The 7,500-nt window shown below is 49.9% G+C and overlaps 1 protein-coding gene across 1 annotated transcript in view; it reads left to right on the top strand.

Annotated features, from left to right (window-relative positions):
- LOC307079793 (plexin-A1-like) overlaps positions 1–7,500 on the top strand; it is a gene marked incomplete at its 5' end in the record, with an annotated part of 107,913 nt that overhangs the window by 9,801 nt on the left and 90,612 nt on the right.

Raw genomic sequence — 7,500 nt, 5'->3', positions numbered from 1 at the left:
TCACTCACTCACTCACTCACTCACTCACTCACTCACTCACTCACTCACTCACTCTCTCTCTCCTCCTCTCCCCCCTCTGTATTGGACTCTCTCCATCCATAACTCGGGACACTTTATTGGTTTGACAGAAACTGTCCTGCATTGGCCAAGCAAGATACACTCTACATGCATTATATATACTCTCTCTCTTCATCTCCCTCCCCCTCCCTCCCCCACTTTTCCTCCTGTCAGGATAATGCATACTGCCAAATTCCTGCGCTTTCAGTCTTTCATTTCTCCTCGCTTCTTTACCCCTTTTGCTCTCCTAATCTCTCCCTCTTTCTCTCATCATCACTCTCTCTGTCTCTCCTCATATCTCTCTCTCTCTCTCTCTCTCTCTCTCTCTCTCGTTCTCTCTCTTGTTGTGAAAATGCATTATATTTTTTGTCCATGTCTTTATCTCTCTCCCCCCTGTCTCTCTCTCCGCCCTCCTGCATATTTCTCATCATTCTGTCCCTCATGGTTCTATCATTCCCCTCTTCTCCCTTTCTGCCTCGCCCACTCTCTCTCTCTCTCTCTCTCTCTCTCTCTCTCTCTCTCTCTCTCTCTCTCTCTCTCTCTCTCTCTCTCTCTCTCTCTCTCTCTACATCCTCTACCTCTCTCTCTCGGTTTCGTCCTGGCGCTGATTCTCTGTGTTAATTGTGTTTTCCCAGAGCGGAAACAGCAGATGTTCATACAAATGTAACATTTTAAGAAAGTACCTTCTCTACTTTTCCCCTTTGCTGAGCAAAACGTCTTCCACCGCCTCGCAGACATAAATCAGCCTGGCGGAGCGGTCGGTGAGAAGAGGCTGGCTGGTAGAGCTGCCCAGTGATGTATTAAGCCTCCTCGTGGTGTGTTTAGAGAGGACTGGTCTCTCTCCTCGTGGTGTGTTTAGAGAGGACCGGTCTCTCTCCTCGTGGTGTGTTTAGAGAGGACCGGTCTCTCTCCTCCTGGTGTGTTTAGAGAGGACCGGTCTCTCTCCTCATGGTGTGTTAAGAGAGGACCGGTCTCTCTCCTCGTGGTGTGTTTAGAGAGGACTGGTCTCTCTCCTCGTGGTGTGTTTAGAGAGGACCGGTCTCTCTCCTCGTGGTGTGTTTAGAGAGGACCGGTCTCTCTCCTCCTGGTGTGTTTAGAGAGGACCGGTCTCTCTCCTCATGGTGTGTTAAGAGAGGACCGGTCTCTCTCCTCGTGGTGTGTTTAGAGAGGACTGGTCTCTCTCCTCGTGGTGTGTTTAGAGAGGACCGGTCTCTCTCCTCGTGGTGTGTTTAGAGAGGACCGGTCTCTCTCCTCATGGTGTGTTAAGAGAGGACCGGTCTCTCTCCTCGTGGTGTGTTTAGAGAGGACCGGTCTCTCTCCTCGTGATGTGTTTAGAGAGGACCGGTCTCTCTCCTCGTAGTGTGTTTAGAGAGGACCGGTCTCTCTCCTCGTGGTGTGTTTAGAGAGGACCGGTCTCTCTCCTCGTGGTGTGTTTAGAGAGGACCAGTCTCTCTCCTCGTGGTGTGTTTAGAGAGGACCGGTCTCTCTCCTCCTGGTGTGTTTAGAGAGGACCGGTCTCTCTCCTCCTGGTGTGTTTAGAGAGGACCGGTCTCTCTCCTCGTGGTGTGTTTAGAGAGGACCAGTCTCTCTCCTCGTGGTGTGTTTAGAGAGGACCGGTCTCTCTCCTCCTGGTGTGTTTAGAGAGGACCGGTCTCTCTCCTCCTGGTGTGTTTAGAGAGGACCGGTCTCTCTCCTTGCGGTGTGTGTTTAGAGAGGACCGGTCTCTCTCCTCCTGGTGTGTTTAGAGAGGACCGGTCTCTCTCCTCGTGGTGTGTTTAGAGAGGACGGGTCTCTCTCCTCCTGGTGTGTTTAGAAAGGACCGGTCTCTCTCCTCGTGGTGTGTTTAGAGAGGACCGGTCTCTCTCCTCGTGGTGTGTTTAGAGAGGACCGGTCTCTCTCCTCGTGGTGTGTTTAGAGAGGACCGGTCTCTCTCCTCATGGTGTGTTAAGAGAGGACCGGTCTCTCTCCTCGTGGTGTGTTTAGAGAGGACCGGTCTCTCTCCTCGTGATGTGTTTAGAGAGGACCGGTCTCTCTCCTCGTAGTGTGTTTAGAGAGGACCGGTCTCTCTCCTCGTGGTGTGTTTAGAGAGGACCGGTCTCTCTCCTCGTGGTGTGTTTAGAGAGGACCAGTCTCTCTCCTCGTGGTGTGTTTAGAGAGGACCGGTCTCTCTCCTCCTGGTGTGTTTAGAGAGGACCGGTCTCTCTCCTCCTGGTGTGTTTAGAGAGGACCGGTCTCTCTCCTCGTGGTGTGTTTAGAGAGGACCAGTCTCTCTCCTCGTGGTGTGTTTAGAGAGGACCGGTCTCTCTCCTCCTGGTGTGTTTAGAGAGGACCGGTCTCTCTCCTCCTGGTGTGTTTAGAGAGGACCGGTCTCTCTCCTTGCGGTGTGTGTTTAGAGAGGACCGGTCTCTCTCCTCCTGGTGTGTTTAGAGAGGACCGGTCTCTCTCCTCGTGGTGTGTTTAGAGAGGACGGGTCTCTCTCCTCCTGGTGTGTTTAGAAAGGACCGGTCTCTCTCCTCGTGGTGTGTTTAGAGAGGACCGGTCTCTCTCCTCGTGGTGTGTTTAGAGAGGACCGGTCTCTCTCCTCATGGTGTGTTTAGAGAGGACCGGTCTCTCTCCTCGTGGTGTGTGTAGAGCGGACTGGTCTCTCTCCTCGTGGTGTGTTTAGAGAGGACCGGTCTCTCTCCTCATGGTGTGTTTAGAGAGGACAGGTCTCTCTCCTCATGGTGTGTTTAGAGAGGACCGGTCTCTCTCCTCATGGTGTGTTTAGAGAGGACCGGTCTCTCTCCTCATGGTGTGTGTAGAGCAGACCGGTATCTCTCCTCACTGTGTTTTTAGAGCGGACCGGTCTCTCTCCTATAGTGTAAAACACTGTTCCCACTCCCCAGAGTGTACTCCACCCCAGAGTGTAAAATACTGTTCCCACTCTACAGAGTGTAAAATACTGTTCACGCTCCACAGAGTGTAAAATACTGTTCCCACTCTACAGAGTGTAAAATACTGTTCACGCTCCACAGAGTGTAAAATACTGTTCCCAATCTACAGAGTGTAAATACTGTTCGCGCTCCACAGAGTGTAAAATACTGTTCACGCTCCACAGAGTGTAAAATACTGTTCCCATTCTACAGAGTGTAAAATACTGTTCCCACTCTACAGAGTGTAAAATACTGTTCACGCTCCACAGAGTGTAAAATACTGTTCACGCTCCACAGAGTGTAAAATACTGTTCACGCTCCACAGAGTGTAAAATACTGTTCCCGCTCCACAGAGTGTAAAATACTGTTCCCACTCCGTCTCCCCACTGTTCTCAATCCACCAGTATAAAATACTGGTGGATTAAGAACACTCTCACCAGAGTGTAAAAAGAACTGTTCTCACTCGCAACGTAGATACAAGCAGGCAAGTGTACGCATACCCACGTGCACACACACATGCACACACACACACACACAGCCATTAACAACCAATTAGAGCGGATATCTGCTCACTAGGGGAAACCAAAGGCCAAGCTGTGTTCTGCTGCCTTTCTAGTGCCAAGACACACACACACACACACACACACACACACACACACACACACACACACACACACACACACACACACACACACACACACACACACACACACACACACACACACACACACACACACACACACACAGGCACGCACACACAGGCGCGCACAATGGCGCATACACATACACATACGCACACAACCACACCTGGATGCGAGCCAAGGTGTGTTTATCCGTCTCTGCTGGCTCCATTGTTTGTGTAAGTTGTGTTTATCATTGCATCAGCCATGTCTCCCAGTGGTCGCACTCACACATTCTCTGGGGGTCCCGGCCTATGCTTACCCCCCCCCCCAAAAATACTCTCTCTCTCTCTCTCTCTCTCTCTCTCTCTCTCTCTCTCTCTCTCTCTCTCTCTCTCTCTCGCTGCCTTTCTTCTGCCACTCTCTCCCAGTTTTATCCCTCTCTCTTTCTCTCTCTCGCTCTCTCTCTCGCTCTTTCTCTCTCTCTCTCTCTCTCTCGCGCTCTCGCTCTCTCTAGCTCTCTCTCTGTGATTGTGTTATAGTATTCATATTCTAAATAATAGATAAATGGATCCAGTGATATTGTTTTATTGCTGCGTATTGGTCCACCGGGGCTTTGCTTTTCAGTTGTACAGCATTGTGCGTCTCTTACCGTTGTGCGTCTGTGAGTGTTGTGTGTCTCTGAGAGTTGTGTGTCTGTGAGCGTTGTGTGTCTCTGAGAGTTGTGTGTCTGTGAGCTTCGTGTGTCTGAGCGCTGTGTGTTTTGTGAGCGTTGTGTGTCTGTGAGGTCTGTGTGTGTTTTGAGCGTTGTGTGTTGTTCTACTGCGTTGAGCCTTGTGCGTTGCTCTCCTCCCCGGCCAGTGCTCCTGGAGAACCTCCTGTAGATCATGGTTTACTCTGTGGTGCCCCATGTAAACACTGGTGGAGTACTCTGTGTGTGTGTGTGTATGTTGACCATCTTACTCTCTCTTCCTCTCCTCCCCTCCCCCTCTCCTCCTCCCCCTCTCTCCCTCTCTCTCCTCATCTCTCTCTACCTCTTCACTGGCTGTCCCTTCTCTCTCTCTCCCCTTCCCCCTCTCCCCCTCTCCCCCTCTCTCCCTCTCTCTCCTCATCTCTCTCTTTCTGCCTCTCATTCTCTTCACTCGCTGTCCCTTCTCTCTCGCTCTCTCTCCCTCTCTTTCCCTCTCTTTATTCCTCTCTCTCTCCCCCTCTCCCTCTCTTTCCCTCTCTTTATTCCTCTCTCTCTCCCCCTCTCTCCCTCCCTCTCTCCCTCTCTCTCCGTCTCTCCCACTATCTCTGTCTGTCGGCTACTTGACACACACAAACACATACACATTAACACACACTGAGCAACGCTTTCACAAGACACACAGTACACAGACACATAGTTTAACATCAATGTATCCAATTAAACACACACACACACACACACACACACACACACACACACACACACACACACACACACACACACACACACACACACACACACACACAGCAAGAGCCCAGAAAAAAATTGTGTGTGTGTGCAGGATGCTAATGTTTTGTTGTGTTTAGCCTGAATTGCATCATTACTGCGGAGGCAACGACTCGGACCGAGCACACACACACACCCACACACATACGTGCACACGCCAATGCACGCACACGCACACACACACACACACACACACACACACACACACGGCCAGCAGACTTGCACCATCTGGTTCACCTGCCTCTTATTGCTGTGGTTTTATTCCCTCCATTACGGCGGCGGCGTGTCTATGTTCCGCTGCGTCGGTTGGTGTTGTGTTGATGTTGTGCGTGCGCGTGAGCGTCTGGGCGTTGGTGTTGGGGCGTTGTAAACTCTGATTAGTAGCTATCGTGTGTGACCGGCCGGAGTGGGCGTGTGTGCAGACAACACGCCGGAACCAAACAGGAGTTCAAAGGCTGGCATGCTGCTGATGAACCATGAACCATGGGCCGTGTGTGTCATGCATGTGTGCGTCTCTTACGGCCCACGCATTCCTGTCCACAAACGGCGAGCACAGAGGATGTGCCCAATGGACGAGGTTCGATGCGGTGGGGCTAGGGTGGGGTGTGGTTTGATGAGGCGTGTGAGGACCGTAATGATGATGAATGCAGAACCACGCGAGTCCTCGGCTTCTCACTGAGGCTCGTCTTGTTCCTCTCCTACTTCACCGCTCTTTGTCTCGTTGAAGTTGTGTGAACATATGTGTCAGGGGACGTGTTTGTCATCAATGAACTGATGGTTGTTTGTTAGTACGCTGGTTTAGCTAGCTGGTGGAACCCCCTTCAGATAGTGTTAAGGATCACGCTGGCCCTAAGATGGCTGCTCTGTGAACACAGCCCCATGAAGGTGGAATCCCCCCACACACACACACACACATACGCACACACACACACACACACACACACACACAAACACACACTGCCAGGCTCTGAGTGCGAAGCGATGGAGAGACGTCCCCTGGAGAAGAGACGGGACAGGGATGTGAATGAGATGGATGAGAGGACCCAGAGATGGAGTCAGAGACAGAGAGAGTGACTGGGAGAGGAGGTACAGAGAAAAAACAGAGAGAAATTAGAGAAACAGGGAGATATACAGAGAGATACAGAGCGACACAGAGCGACACAGAGAGACACAGAGAAACACCGAGAGATCTAGAGAGATCTAGAGCAGTGTTCCCAAACCTTTTTTCTGGGGACCCATTTTTTTCAAATTACAAACCATCGCGAGCCAATGCAAAAAATAGTACAGTACTATCAAAAACATGCTTCTTGTTGAATGTTTTTGTAAATGCTCATACCAAACAGGAAGGCGTCTATTTATGGGCAGCTATTGTTATCAAACAGTCAATCAATCAATCAATCAATCAATCAATCAATTAGTTAAGATAAGATAAAACTTTATTAATCCCCTAGGGGAGAAATTCGGGTGTTTCAGCAGACAGAAGTAACACAGTCAAAACTGAAACTGTAGAGATAGATGCCAAAATAGTGCCAAAGTATTTCTGTAAAAAGAAAAAAAAAAAGATTTTGTTTTTTAATATACATTTATTTGGCGACCCAATTAAAATCTCAGTCTTTGGGAAAGACTGATCTAGAGAGAGCTAGAGAGATCTAGAGAGAAACAGAGTGAAACAGAGCGAAACAGAGAGATACAGAGAGAAACACGTCTAGGATGGATATGTAGTTCATGGGGCGGTTATAGTTTGTCTCGTGTTCTAGAAGATATCTCTCATCACGTGTGTATCAATACTGTCTAAGTTGCTCCGTCTCTCTGTCTGTCTACATGATGGTATCAGTATCTTCAGTAGTACACCACCCTTTAGTGTGTCTTTTCGTACCGTAGCCCCTCTCTGATTGGTCCAGAATTGCTCGGTCTTCTCCAAAGCAGATGGTTCACATGAACTGGAGGACTTGAAAGAGCGGAGAAGACTTTACCAAGCAGACTATCATTAATAAATGAACAGGAGGCCAATTAATGAGTATAAATATGCAGTGCGGTGTGTACAGTATGCACAAGACTGCTTAAACAGACAGATTACTCTTGCAAACTCCCTCCCTTCCTCTATTTTTAAATCTCTTTATCTCTGTCTCTCCTTAAACTCGCTCTCCCTTCCTCTCTCTCTCCCTAGCCCTCGATCTGACTCTCCCTTTCTCCCTCACTCTCTCTCTCTCCCTCACTCTCTCTCATTCACGCGCAGAAGTCAGACACACACACACACACACACACGTCCCCAGGGGTGGGATGTGTCTGGTCAGTAGGCTAGCGGTGATGTCGTTGATTATCTCTGCATCACATGTCAGAGCGAGGCCCCGCCCCCCTCCCCCACACACATTAATCAGCCCTGACAGGTCTCTACGGCGACGGGCAGCCAGGTTACGGCAGTCCAGCGATATGC

The sequence above is a fragment of the Pollachius pollachius genome (genome assembly GCF_949987615.1).
Source record: "Pollachius pollachius genome assembly, chromosome: 8".
In the NCBI taxonomy this organism is placed as follows: Eukaryota; Metazoa; Chordata; class Actinopteri; order Gadiformes; family Gadidae; genus Pollachius; species Pollachius pollachius.
The sequence above is the reverse complement of the archived record's forward strand: the minus strand, read 5'-3'. Positions and strand labels throughout refer to the sequence as shown.